The sequence below is a fragment of the Stegodyphus dumicola genome, chromosome 4, assembly GCF_044657685.1.
Source record: "Stegodyphus dumicola isolate Sdum_Otavi_A_Nest chromosome 4, ASM4465768v1".
Classification (NCBI taxonomy): domain Eukaryota; kingdom Metazoa; phylum Arthropoda; class Arachnida; order Araneae; family Eresidae; genus Stegodyphus; species Stegodyphus dumicola.
In genome coordinates, this window is record NC_140771.1 from 95,452,903 (window position 1) to 95,468,226 (window position 15,324).

The following is a 15,324-nucleotide window of genomic DNA, read 5'->3' on the forward strand; positions in this document are numbered from 1 at the left end:
AAATTTTGAGTTCAGTTTCTGAATCAGCTAAGCCATCAGCCTTACACTATGCAGAAAAATGCGTTACTATTTTTGGAATAGAAAGAGGGAATTAAACACTATTTAAGTTAAAATTATAATTTTGAGGTTTACATATTTTCATCTTACATATATATACACTTTTGGCACTGCTGATTAAAAGGGAGGTGCACAGCTAGACTTTATAACAGTCATGTATACAAAATTTCAAAGTCTATGGCTAATCGTTTATGAGTTAAGTGAAATGCGTATGTACGTACACTTAGACTTAAAAAAAACCGTTTTCAATCCATTTTACAAGACGTTTTGGAAAGAGAGTTTATCCTGTCTGTATGTAGACACGCTCCGGAAAAAAAAAAAAAAAAAAGTAGCGAAAACTATTTGGAGGAAGTCAAAAAGGATATATCTATTGAATTATGATACCCGAAAATTTTCCCAATTATTATGCTTCATACAAGGAAGTAAAAATTTGCATTTTGATTTTCTAATTCAGTTTTTCAAGGACCCATTGTTATGTGCCATTATTGTTGAAAACAAGAAAATGTCTTCGTCATAAAAATAAAAACGGAAAAATAACTGATATACTATCACTTTCACTTAACGTTTAATAAAATAGGCGATGAGTTTAGCATGTTTAAGCAAAGCACAATGCGTATAATGTCACATATGTTGACAAATGGAATCCTTTCACGTATAACAGAGGCACGTGAAAGGATTTGCTGATATCTGGGCAAAACCTGGGCGAAAATGGGACGTACTTTCTAACATGCAGTATAAGGAGCGTTATAATTTCTATTAAGATTGATAAGTTTTTCACGCTTTGACAAAAGTTAATTAGAATTTTTAGATGCCACAAACAGCAGACTAAATAAAATAATATATTATTTAAAACTAAGAGAGTTAAAAGGACCATATAATTTATTACAATAAAATGACATGTTAGTAATAATAAAGAGTTTCAGTCTTTAATTTGTGTATTTGGTTATACGTGGTTATGAAGCACTAAAAAGATAGAGAGCAATAGATGTGTTCAGTGGACAATAATAGCTTTAAAAATACAAGATAAAAAGTTAAAAACTGATCTATAATAAAAAAAAATTAATCAAAGGTTAGAAATTGATCAACGATGAAAAAATCGGCAATCGGAATTTAAAATTAGCATACAGCTTTGACTTGAAAATTTTAATAAAAATACGCTGTTGTGGGTTTATTAAAATAAAATGTCTTAAAATCAACTAAAAAATGATTAAAATTTCTTTGGAGTGAAAGTATATTACATCTTGCTAGTAGAAGAGTCCGGGTACATTATGCTGTAATTTATGACTTTTATATTAATTCATCAAAACTTTATAACATATAAAAATATATTACCTTTTGTAATTATATATAAAAATTAGCAAACTTTGTAAGGTTTCCGTTATTTTGCATAACAAATTTATTCTAAGTTGGATACCTTTCCTGAACTCCTCAACTTCACCTCGCATTTTCTCGCCAGGATGTAAATTTAAAGCTACGTGAAGTGAGTATTAAAACGAGTGAAGCTCTGGCAGAGCACATTTTCGCTAGCCAGCGCACGTTTCGCTACTATTTCGTTTTTACGCTAGTAAGCCTCTTGGCCATTTCGGATTATCGTGACGCCTGTTAAGTTTTCTTGAGTCAACCTGTTAGACAATAACTTTACATTCCAATCCAGCATTGTTCTATTTTAGATTTGAATTGATTTATATTCTGCGTTTAAGTTTCACCCATAGTTGACGGTGTTTTTGTAAAGCACGAAGATCGTGTCTTTTTGTTCTCATTTGAATTAATAATTACCCTTCTTCTAAGCTGGTAATTAATTCACGTCTGTGCGAGAATTTGCCAGGTTCATTGTAGGATCTAATTCAGTTTATGTGTAATAACAGATCTTACAACTTTAAAGATCTTAACTTTAAAGAACTTTAAAGAGACAGATCTTACAATTTTAAAGAAAAATCCAAGTTGATAAATTATAGATTTCTAACAAATTTATAACAAATACATAGCAGCAGTATTAAATAATGATGATATATCATACATATCATTGCGTGCATACGGGTTCCTAAAAGATTCAATACATTAGTCCGTTAATAGGTTAGAAAAATTTATTCTGATCAAAAGAAATATTTCAAAACTGTATAATTTCCCTCAGAGATATTCGAACACGTGTTAATAATACGCAATATAATCAGTAGTTATACAGCGTATCTAAAGCGAAAGCTAGATGTGATATCGCAGTTCACACGAAACATAACAGCTCGCAATAACAGTAACTAGGCAACTGACTTAAACGCTCTCTCTCCGGCCTTTTATAGATTTCAACCGATCACGAAATATTTCTAGCAATTTCTGTTTATCGAGATTTCTAGAAAAAATAGGAGAATGAAATTTACGTTACAGCTAACATAGTTGTCAATTATATTTATTCAGTTTAAATACAAATTACCTAGATATCCATTCACTCAATATTAAGTGTACGAGGTCATGTAGTTTTACTTTTCCGGCATAGATTTCTCTTAAAATTTGTCTCACGCTGCATTCCACTGGGAAATACAACAATTTTAATTATAATTCTAGTACAGTTATCTAGAAATTGATTATTGTATCAACAAAATTCGTAGCAATATGTTTGGATATATATCCCAAATACCTTTTTCTTAAATAAACATTTAAGGCAAGAATTAATGATTGTTCTACGAGTAAATAAAATGAGATTCTTTAGATCTTAAAATGTATCTTAATAAAAGAGTAAATGGAATTATCGCACTCTTTACCACAGAAATTTATTATTTGCTCTAGATAAAAAATGCGAACATGAGCTACCTCACCTTCTCAATTCTAAGCTTCAGCTTTAACGAATGAAAAGAACATTTGTTTGAACAGAAAACGCTTATCAATCTTCCATTTTTAACATCCGGAGTTTCCAGCTTCCGTTTCCGGGAGCAATTAGTATTATAATCTCCGCTGGGAATAATGACTCCCTCAGATTAACCATTCTAGTGCTTTGAGCTTTTAACACAATGAACTCGTGTAGTGATTATACACGTTTGGCGTTTCATATTTATTGTTTGCCGTAAGTTGCTGGATTTAATTTCCATGGAAATGACTTTGAATTGCCTCATTTTTTATTTAAACTATGCCTTTGATCTAATTATATCCTTTAAACGTGTGTTTTAGATATCAGTCACACGCCAAATAAATTAATTATTTGAGATCTTCATACAATTTAATCTTTTAAAACCCTTCATTTTATTTCTCATTAGCTCGATTATTTTATGATAGTACCGTGTTTGGCTAGTCAATAAAAATATATAATGAAGTGCTCGGTAAAAGGAAAGTGACATTAAGAAAAAGATAATGGTATATGTTAAGCATGATTATGACAATGGATTCAGGAGTCAAGGTATGTAAAGAAAGCTTTTATGAGCTGGAAAGAGGAAACTTTTTTAAACATTAGATATTAGTGGAATATATTATGATTATGGCTCGAGTAGCTACGAATCGTAATTCAAGAATACTATTTTAAAGGTTAAAAAACACATATTACAAGACTGAGGTTTGATATGAAAATTGCGTTTTTAAAGAAAACCACGAGTCAATCATTGTGTATGAAATCTTATCACAGGGGTCTTTATCTCGTTTAATAAATAAAAGTTAAAAACAGTCAATACTTTTCTTAATCTTTTCTTAATCTGTTTCTCAAATACCATTTTCAAGCGACGCGAAATTTTGAAGTAAATAATCGTTTGGATTCAGCCACCAAGCATCCTGAATTATAATTCTGTTTCTAATGGAAGTCAGAAACTAAACAGATAGATCTACTTTAATCGTCGATGAACTTGTAATAATGACATGTAACGTAGATCATAAAATATCTGTAGAATACGGAGAAAATTCTCTAGTTATTGATTGTTTCACATTTAATGTTAAATTTCTAAATATATTAGTAAGAGCAACTGTAAGGTTATAGAATATCTTTAAAAGGCAAAGATTCAGATAAGAGAAAAATATAGAGTTCATAATTTTTCAGGTTGTTTTTCTGACTAAATGCTTCAACTGTGTCCACTGAAAATTTGGATATAACGTACGAATTTGTAAATATATATATCTCTCTCTCGCTCACTCTCCATATATATATATAAATGTATAAGTGCACTTGAATGTAACTGAGATACAATGGGCGCGCACCAAAGGCACATTTGCGCGATAAAATATTGGTCTGAATAGGCATTTCATTTGAAACAAAGATAAGATTAACCCTAAGCAAAGAAGTCGTAATAAATATCAGAAGAACAGAGCTTATTGGAGAACAACCACCAAAAACAAAAATCTATCATTGTCATCATAGTATATTACAGGTGGACAAAATATAAGATGCAGTGTAGCTGACAAAACTGCCCAAACTCTTTCTTCTGACTTATATTCTCGTACTTTCTTTAAAAGCAACTTAATATACATTTTTTCCTGAAGCTAAAAGTAGGAGTACAAAATAATGCTATCTAGGAGTACAAAATAAATAGCTAGTTAATTGAAATAAACCATACAATTTAACTGTAAGGTTTTCTCGGTTTCATCGTAGAACGTGGCCTATATTATTGCCGCAAAGAAGGAAAATGATTATACAAAAGTATACTAAACTTTCCACAGAAATCAAATTGGCATCCACAACTTCGGACTGGTAGTAAGCATTCACTAGCCAGCAACCGAAGAGATTTTTCTAAATATAGTGGTATGTAATCAAATTATTTTTTAATTGTCTTATTATTGAGTAGAAAGAGAGGAAGAGCTTTCCTCTGCCTTTTAATTTCAAAATGGTTTTGAAATATCTGAGAGTAAGAAATTAAACAGATGACTCAAATATAAAAACACAGAAGGTTGCAATTTATTAAACACAGCAGCTCTAAGTTCAACTGACTTCGACAAAGAGCGTGAGGATTCATGAGTAGCGCGTTTGCTCTTGGGCTACGTCTATCTAAGCTGTCTAAGCTGTTATTACGCTCGGCCGTATTATATGCCTTTTGATGGTCCGCTGACTAATTCAGTATTAGGGGCCAACTAGTTTAGAATTGTGTTAGCTTCGACTAAATCTCTTAGTTAGTCATCAGTAAGTTCTTATTTCTTACTTTTAAGCCCAAGTGGAGGCTTTGCTGTACGCCCAAAGAAAGGGGCCGAATGTTAATCTTATTTTTAGTGAATAATAGGTAATTAACCCTTATTGAGTTTACGCTCTCTGTTCTCTGAACTTAGCGATTATTCGTTTAGCACTTTGCTAGGTTCCTCTACACTTAGTTTAAAATAAACGTGAAGAACTAGCAGTGGTGCCCGAACTAAAAACGGTGGCGGGTTATGATTCTCCACCACCAGGATTTGGCGATTAGGTCCCCTAATCCCCAGTCGCCCTTTAAAAGGGGGAATATATAAGGTATTTCTTCTGCCTTCTTAGCATGCCTTCATAGGGTAATGGCCAGCACAATCGGTGCGTATTCGAGAGGTTCGAGGTCCGAGTCCCGGCGAGGGCATTGCTCATATTTTCATGTCTGTTGCTTCGAAATAGCCTAATGTCTCTACACACATCTTCTGCAGATATATATATTAATAGGACCAAATATTAGGGACATTCTATAAGAGCGCAATTATGTATCCTTAACTTTAGTTAGAGGCAGTATTCTTTGATTGAGTGCTTATAAGTATTATCTTTTCTGAAGAATAATAGCCCATTGCTTAACGGCAGTTTTAATTCATTCAAAAATGATGGTGCCATTTCCAAGCTTCCAAGCTTTCAAAATGTGTTCTTTTCTTTTCTCTGCAAGTGCTACGACTGAGGTTAGAAGCCACAGAAGAAATTTGAACTCAGTATAATGCTTTTAGAACAAATATGAGGCCTAGAGAAAAAGTGCGCTGTTTTGCTGCATTCTGGTACACAGAATGGAAATCCGTATGAGAAAGCATCACAGATATAAAAAAAAGTACGTGAAGGAAACGATCTTGAAAGAAAGTGAGGGGTCAGGATATCGTTGTAGTGGTAAGACTTCCTTCAAACATATCAAAAAATCTGCTGCAGTCCAGGGAATAAAGCCACTCCCATCAATCTACCATGCACATGATATTGAGCTGCAAGCTTTTTTTGTTGCCCTTCTGATTCTGCGGTCGGCAGGTTCCAGTCGCCTCTCACTTCTTCGCTCATCAGCGTTTCCGACCGAAACTGATCTTGTTGAAGTGTTTTGGCTCAACTTTCAATCTTTAGAAACCCCCACATTCTGTGCCAGAAAAACTTAGAATATAAGAAGTTTACGGCACATTAGAAACTAGTCTTCTTGTAGCTGTGATAAAATCTCGTTCAAAATCGCTCACATGTTTCATCTTACCCATTATCGTACTAACCGTAGCGATATATATTTCTTCGCAAGTTGAGAGTGCTTTATCCAAGTAATCCTCTAGCTGTGATGTCATTGTAAGTCACTGAAAGACTAATCTACGATAAAGAAAAGAATGGATATCTGTGACAAAAAAATTCGTTAGTTTAGCAATGCACACATTAGCTTTTAGATAATTTAGCTGATATTGCAGAGCAAATATCAGCTATGTCTATATGAATTATTATTTGGCTGCTAAGTATATGTTTGATGCTTTAGTTTTACCCAAACCTTTTGTTTAAATGTTTTATACTTTTGACACAAATCTAAAAACAGAAAAATGTTTTCGTGAGTTTCGAATAGCAAAACATATATAAGACAGTTTCTCCTTATAAGCATATTGCCTATAATTTCTTATGTCACATAATGTCACAGAAAAAAAATGTAAGCACTTAATAATTTAACAGTATATAACGTGTCTGTTTTCTTCTTAAACAGTTAAATTCTTCTTAAATCACAAACTTTAGCATTTTATCAAGTTTCTTTCACACTAATGCTTATTTTGTGATATTTCTTTTTAAGACTTTATTGAATTTGACTTTCTTTGGTGGCATAAACTAGTTCCAAAGTCCTAACAGACATACAGCGAATTATGCTTGATCTGAAGTTAACTACAGAGATCTGAGAAGGTTAAAATAATTTTTTTTATTAAATCAGAACTTGAATAAAAAAACGCGCTTCTCGTGCTTGACACGATCAACCACCGTTTGTGGCAATATAACTTGAAGTAAATAGCATTTAAACTAAAACTTATCTTAGTAGTCAAAGGCTACACAATTTAGTTAAAACTAATTGGCTAAAAACGTCTCACGTATATAACAATTTAAATGACTGCAGCTATAACCGGTAGCAAAGCCCAATAGTTACAATCTTACCAAAACTGGCTAAACCTAGTAATGAATCTTCGAGAAGCAAAAACACGCACTGTCTTACAATCCCAAAACCTTCGACTTAAATATTCTCTAATTGACTTACATTTGTGGCTCGGAAATGAAAGGAGAAATGATAGTAAAGGTTGAGGTGATAAATTATTGGTTAATGCAAAATCAAATTATTTCAACTTAATATAAACAATATTCTGTCCTCTCTTTGACTCAAGTCACATATATTGGCTCAGACCAGAAGATTGTGTAAATCAAGAGCAAGTGCAAGATAGTTTAAAGCTGGCGAAGTTAGTTAAGAGCCAGAGCAAATCTGTTTAGAAAGACCTTAGAATCATTCGCAGCCTGCATTTGTTCACGTTGCGGCTCAAGATTGATTAGCAACACATAAACGACATTTCCTTTGATTTTAAAATTTGCATATTCAAAGTATAACCATCTTCTTCTTAACTGATGTTGTCGGTATGTACTATATCCTTTAATTTAATATATTTTCGATTTTGCTGAAATACACCAGAGATATTAAAAAATAAATCTTAATCTGTACTTTGGTAAGTAGATTGTAGAGACGGCGATGATTCAGCAAAGTATTAACTGAATGTACTTTAAATACCGTGCAAGCATAAAGTTACAATTTCAAATATTATTTCTAGCCATAAACATAATCCAAAATATAAATCAATAAATTAAAGTTGTTATTATTTTAGCCTTTTCACATCAAATTAAATAAGAAACATATTTTTATCCATTAAAATATTTCTTGCAATCATCATTGATGCATAAAATCTTTCTTCCTCCATAAATCACTAATATCTTTCATCCGAATGTATCGAGCTGTTACCTGAGTTCCAATTGGAACAAGGTAATTTTTGTGAAAAATGATTGCTAAATTTATCACAGATGAAACAAAAGTTAATCTGATATTGTTTCTACCCTTTTCTTCTTAAAGGAACGAACCTTCTTAAAGGAAACTGATGAACTGAAATTAATTTCTTGCAGGTGGGTATTTCTGTATGCATTTCGTAGCTATAAATTTCAGCTTCAAATTTAAGCCATTTTTGTCTGCAGAATTTTGCTGGATCTTTTGCAGATTTGATTCGAAATAAATATCTAATTTTAACCCTTATTTTGGAATTTTAAAAATCTTCCATAAATCATTTGGCGTATTCTACTAGAAAATATCACATTAAATATCTCGATGTCTATCATAAGTTTTATATCTTACTCAATACACTTTTTTCAACTAATTTTAGCGCCCTAAAATCGAAAGGCGAAAACTATGCGCACAATTTAATTTCCGAAGGACGTGTTTGCATTAAGAACATAACAAATGTAGAATATTCGAGGATAAACGTAGTAACTGTCACAATATTATTCTTTAAACAAAACCTACATTTGAATATGAGTGTAGAGTAATATTAACATTATAATTTTGCGATTTTTCCTCCTCAGTCACCTCGTAAAGTCCAAGAGGCAAAAAAAAAAAAAAAAAAAAAAAAAAGAAAAAAAACTCGGATTTTGACAGGCAAAGCACACTAGAAGTAGATAAGATTACAACGAGCTGGAAAGTAAAAAAAAAAAAAAAAAAAAAAAACAGAAAGAGCGCGAAATCGTATTTTTGAAAAGTTTCTTAACCCATTAGCCGCTGGTGTTGCGTTGACGCAACGGTCAAAATAAATGCGTATATAAATAAATATAACTACCTAAGATATTTTATACCAGAAGATGATTTTGTGTAAGGAATATTATGAAGATTATTTCTGTAAAAAATATTTGCCTTCAACAATCATTTTGTTTATGATAATTAATCTCACACTTTAAGCAAAATTTTCGACCGGGTATTTTTGCTGAAAATATTTAACGAAAGAATCGTCGTCTTTATGAGTGATCTATTTTTAGTCAAGGTCATAGTTTATCAGAACATTACATCAGTCAGATGTTTATATTTGTGTTGGGAAGCAAGTGAAAACAGGTGTTGCGCTGACGCAACGTCAGCAGGAAACAGGTAGTCAATCTCCTTTTTCACTCATTCGTTTCGATGTTCTGGTTCACGTTCTGGTTGTTTAAAAATGCCTACAACGAGGTATCTTACATTAGAAGAAGCCCTTCAAAGATTGTTTGATGAAGAAACAGATGATGATAATGTTAATAATGACCAGAATGAAACTGATAGCGTTGTTGTTCCCCCAGAAATTGCAGAAACTAGTGACGAAAAAGAAAGGAATGGCAATGTTTTAAATAATGATAATGATATTTTACCAAATGATACTGCTGGGGAAGTTGAAATTAACGTAAGAAAAACGTTTCAGCCTTCTAAAAGCAGTTATAGTCATACTAAAAAGTTTAAAAAGCAGAAGATTGAAATTCTGAAATGGATAAAATGGAACTGTTAGTTAGGTCTCAAGAAGAACATGAAGAAAGAGATAAAGGAGAAATTATAAAAGACAAAATACAAGGTAAAACTAGTGTACAGATTTTCGATTTTCGTTTTGGTTTAGACATTTACTCTCTTCTCGTTGAACAGACAAATATATACGCTCAGCAAAAAAAAAAAAAAAAAAAAAAAGCCCAGAATTTATTACATCTGAAAAGCCTATATGAGAATATTTATTAGGATATTATTGCTTACAGGATATTATTCTTTACCTCAAGAAAAAATGTATTGGTTTTTTGATAAAGGCATTTCTGTTCCTGTTGTACGAGAATCGATATCACGTTTGCAATACAGGAATATGAAAAAGAATTTGCATTTGACAGTACTGATAAATTATATGAGGTTAGAACGTATCTAAACTTATTAAATATCACCACTTTTTACTACTGGAAATATCACCACTTTTTACTACTGGAAAGTCTCTTAGATTTCAGACGCGAGAATGCATTATTCCTTTTGCAAACTCCTATTGAGAGTGTAGAATTAGCCAGAAATAGATCAGCAACAGGAATACCTAGTAAATTCAGCATTCAAAAACTATTGCGTGGTAGACATTTTATCGTAAAGTCCTTTGATAACAAAAGACTTTGTTGTAAAGAGTACCATAGCCAGACTGTTTATAGATGCAAAGTATGTAATGTTGTAGAGTCATTAGGAATTTTTTACAGGCAGAAAAGATGAAAAATAGCAAACGCCTTCGCAGGGAATCGAACCCCGGACCTCTGGAATAGCGGTCCAGCGTGCTACCGTTACACCACGAAGGACGCTAGGAAAGTGGGAGAAATACCTTATATACTCCCCTTTTTAAATTGCGAATAGGGTTTTCGGGGACCTAGTCGCCAAATCCTTTGTGCGGAGAATCATCATCCACAACCCGTTTAGTTCGGGCACCACTTGTAGAGTCATCAGGATTTTTTTAGAGGCAGAAAAGATGAAAAATGGCAAACGCCTTCGCCGGGAATCGAACCATGAACCTCTGAAATACCGGCCCAGCGTGCTACCGTTACACCACGAAGGACGCTAGGAAAGTGGGAGAAATACCTTATGATGTAGCTTTACATCATGATTGTAATCAAGCTTTTCATGCTTGAATCTTTCAATTGAAATAATCTGTATTTGTAAAAGAAATACAATGTATATTTTAATATTACATTAATTACAAGTAAAGTGATTTGTAGATTTATAAAACGTTATACAGCTAAAAAGTAATCCTGTGCTCCACTCAATAGAAACATCACACGAGTACAATCTTACTCACTAAACATCCGTAGTCTTATTCCGCTGACGTTGCGCGAACGCAACACTCGCGTGTTCCACAGGTAAGAGCATTTTTTTTTAATTTCAATGTAAATTTATGTTATAAATGCTTAATTTAATATTTGTTATTATTTTCATGAGAAAAGAAACATTCCTTGTAGTTTTGGAGGTTAATGTGTTAAGCAGGAGAACATTTGCCATGCCCGAGTAGCTTAAAAAAGAATCTTTATAAAATATGTTTTAAATAAAAAACGCAAGTGAAAATAAAATGCACGAAAATGCAAATACAAATTGAATACACTACATAAAAGTAAAAATAATCAAGGAAGTATAGCATCAATAAAACAACCTTCAGAGGAAAAAAAAAATAAAGGAAAATTTATACCAGTGCTTTTAAGTTTCAGAACTCAGCACCCAAAAAACCTAGGATAGAATGAGAAAATACAATAGTAGTTTCCTTAGTATGTCCAAAAAATCATCTCTCTTACTCTTTTAATCCCTATTTACATTTTAAACATAATTTAAAATTACATATCTGTAAAACTATTATGAATTGTAAAGTATTTTCTTCTCAGATATAAAAGATATAGTTTATAGAGTTCCTAACTCTGTAATTATAATTTAAATGTCATTCATACTCTATTTAGGCTTCACACCTTAGGTTAACAGGTGAGTTATCGCTTTGGCCTGTGGAAATAGGAGTCCTACGAAGGTCTTAAAAAAGTTTTTTTTTTTTAATTAAAACTTGAATTTAACATAAGAAACAATTTGTGCATGCAATTAAAACCCTATATATGGGTACTAAGATAACAGATGCAGGTGCTAGGGTAGCATCCTTTGTAGTACCACAAAAATTGAGGTACTGCTGAACCTCGCTATCTGTTGAGCGTCCTCCCCAGTTTTAAGATAGAGCAGTCCAAGGGTCTCCCACTCGTTTTCTCCTTTCAGATCGCCGTGTAATTTGAGTGCTCTCTTGCCGGACAGACACTATGCGCTAACATACATTTATGCTTTCTCCGGGATTCGCACCCAGACCCATCGGTATGGCAGTCAGAGTCACTAATTGCTATACCATGAGGGTGGCACATTGTGAGAAATCGAACTCCGTTCTGATTACTGGCCGAAGAAATCTGTGACCAAAGATTCCCCAGTTTGGCCTAACTAAGTTGATTCAAACTTTAGTGGTGGGATTTAACTTCGACTAGCGAATGACTAATGCAGGAATATTAACTGGCAGAGCTGGCAGAGAGAAAGTAAAGCTGCGAGCTTCGTTGTTAAACATTCAAATCCTCATCTTAGACATATGTATTTTCATCCTAGTAAGGGCTAACTAAAGGAAAAGCTATAATATAGGTCCAAATCACAAAAAATGGGTTACTTAGCATAAAATACCATATAATTTTTAATAGCTCATTTTTCCTTATTGTTGTATGATGCTAATTTATATATTCAACAGACCTTAAATTTCAGATAAAGTCTAAAATTCAAGTATATGTTCCTGACTAAAAAATATAGGTAAACTTTGTGGCCATATATATGTAAGACAAAATCCACGTAAATCAAAATACTGACTTAAATATTCTAATAAGCCTGTAACTTAATTGTAATAAAATGAACATGAAAAATGTAATTAAAATATGCATCAAAAATAATTTCAAATTATGGTAAATGAAAAATATATAATTATGCGATGAATAATTCAGATGTTAAGAATAGAGAATGTTGTGTGAGTTCAGAGGCCTATTTATACTTCTGAAAAATTATTCGTTTTACCCTTTCATAAAAAGGGAAAGTTGAAGGCTATTTTTCTTATGTCTAAATGTAATATTTTTATTTTTTTTATTTTTATGGCCTTTTTAAAATTTATATAATGTCTTAATGCAGTTCTAAAAAAGCCAGTTACTTTATAAATGAACGAAGATTTTTTTTAAAGTAACTATTTTTTAGTGGGTTTTTTTTTTTTTTTTTTTTTTTTTTTTTTTTTATTCTGTCAAAACATTTAGACATAAGAGTTAAGTTTCTTGAGGAATTGGGATTATCATGTGTTATTTTGAAAACAAGCATATTTTGAAATTTGATTTAATATTAAAATTTTCAAATGACTCAAAACATTGCATCTACTTTCAGAAATAAACCGTAAAACCTTTTCTATTCAAATTATTACTTAATTCAAAATTTCGTGATTTATATTTTCCATATTATTTTTCATACTGTTCTAACGCTTTATCTGTGCTAAGGTTTTTTTCTGTTTGGAGTGGGAGGAATATATAAGGTAGAATATATATAAACCAAAGTACTAACTTTAATTTGTAACAGTCCCTTAACTTTCTATTTTAATTTATATATTTACCCTTTCCATCCAAAAAGTAATAATTGCTTATAATTAGCACCTCTAAACTGCGTCATTTAAAAATTAATTGCTGACACTTGTTTTTTTACTTAACGTACAGACACAGGTAATATAAATAACACTTTAGCCAATAAAAGTTTTCTAACTTTAAAACTGAAATTAAACCAAAACTGAATCCAAATCATTCTGAGCAAGGATATCAGCTAAGAAACATCACATTTGATTTTTGACTCTTCGCTCAACTGGAACCTTGCCTACTGCTTTTCTTCTTACCGCAACATCCAAAATGTAAGAAGTTCTAAAAGTGGCACGCTAGTTTATTTACATTGGGTTAATGAAATATTTATAAAAAAGAGTATCAAGCGATATTTTAATTATCCATGACTGTGAATTCCATTTTTAACCTTTAATATTAGTCTTTAACATTTTAAAAATTAATTTTATTTGAGAGTCTTTTTTTTATATATTTATATATATCTGTAATGAAAGTGGGATGAATGCCATCGTGGGTGATTTTCGAAGGGAAACTGGGTTGTATACACGATGCACATGGGGAAATCTACGAAAACACTCATGCCGCCATGCATTTTTCGCAGGATTCGGAACTCAGCCCACACTTCCAGCGGCCGAGCGGAACACCGCTCGACTGCTGGTGGGCCTGACACTAAATCAGAAGTATGTAGTTTTGAAAATTCCGTTATTTTCATATATCTTGCGCCACGCAATTAAGATGACATCTAATATAATTTAATTCAGTCATATCTGAGTTTGATATTTCGTTAAGAATATTTTTGACATTGTCAGTTACTTTTGTTGGGATGGAAGAAACCTCAAGAAAGCTTAAAATAATAATAGGAATTATCCAGTTGTGTTCTCGGGGTCATACAGAAAATTCGGACCTGAGGTAAAATTTTGAAAACAATTATTGCCGATTTTATTATTACAAGAAAAAATATAAAATGGTTTGAATATGAATGAAATAACTAGCTGTTAACCGAGCGGTAAAGTAGCTAAATATTGATCTTTCTAATATTTCAGTCTTATTTTGCTATTTGTCAAAAGATACTTTTGAAGGTTTCAATTGAAAAATTTTAAATTACTATATGTATTATTTTTCTAAATATATGAAGTTACAATTTGAAAAATGCTGCTATAGACATGGTATATTTTGCCTAATTATCTCTGTTGGATGCAAAATTAGTTAATATAATAGTTAGCAGATATCGCTAATTTGATTTTGAACCTCTTTGCCTCAAGTAGAAAATACCTAAGCGCGGCTCTGAGTTAAATGGCTTCTTAAATTTAGGTGAATCTCCAATTCTTTCCTTAAGGCTATTTTCTCTAAATCTTCATGAGAGTTGTATTTAACAAGAAATTAATATAACTAAACTAATTTTGAGATTATTGCAGCGCTTTACGCTGCAATAATCTTAGCCTTAATTAAACTGATAAAGTTTAAAACGGCGTTAAGTAAGTGAAAGTTAAAAACAGGTTGTTACATATTGAACAATTGCTTTATGTTTAACAATATTACAGGGGATTAATATGCACTTTTGCCCTCATAAAGAAAATGATTAAAGGTTGCTTCTAGACGAATAATTTACTCACTCTGTTTCTGTTTTTGATGTTGGTAAATTTTCTTCTAACTTTTAATTTTCGTTATTATGACTTATCTCATTTGTTTGACAGTATAGAATCAGAACAAGTACATGAATTTTATTATGACAAGGAGCATAGGATTATATGCTGTCTTTGGCACCTTATAGGTGAGATACGAAATTTGCAAGCTTCATTCTAATTTTGATGTAGAATCCTCCAGGAGACGGTCCAAGAGTCTCCCACTCATCTTCTCCTATTACCAAACCTTTCGGGGGGACTTTCGGGTCGGTGTGAAGTTCAACTGCCAATATAAAGCAAGGATATTATACACTTTCCATCCAGCTTCGGATTCGA

General features: G+C 32.1%; 1 protein-coding gene and 1 non-coding gene across 4 annotated transcripts in view; one reads left to right on the top strand and one right to left on the bottom strand.

Annotated features, from left to right (window-relative positions):
* LOC146997612 (uncharacterized) overlaps positions 1 to 15,324 on the top strand; it is a 522,595-nt gene that overhangs the window by 82,922 nt on the left and 424,349 nt on the right. The gene's annotated exons all lie outside the window — the stretch shown is intronic.
* On the bottom strand, positions 10,457 to 10,528 carry TRNAS-GCU (transfer RNA serine (anticodon GCU)). Its single transcript has one exon. It is a non-coding gene; the product is annotated as a tRNA-Ser (tRNA).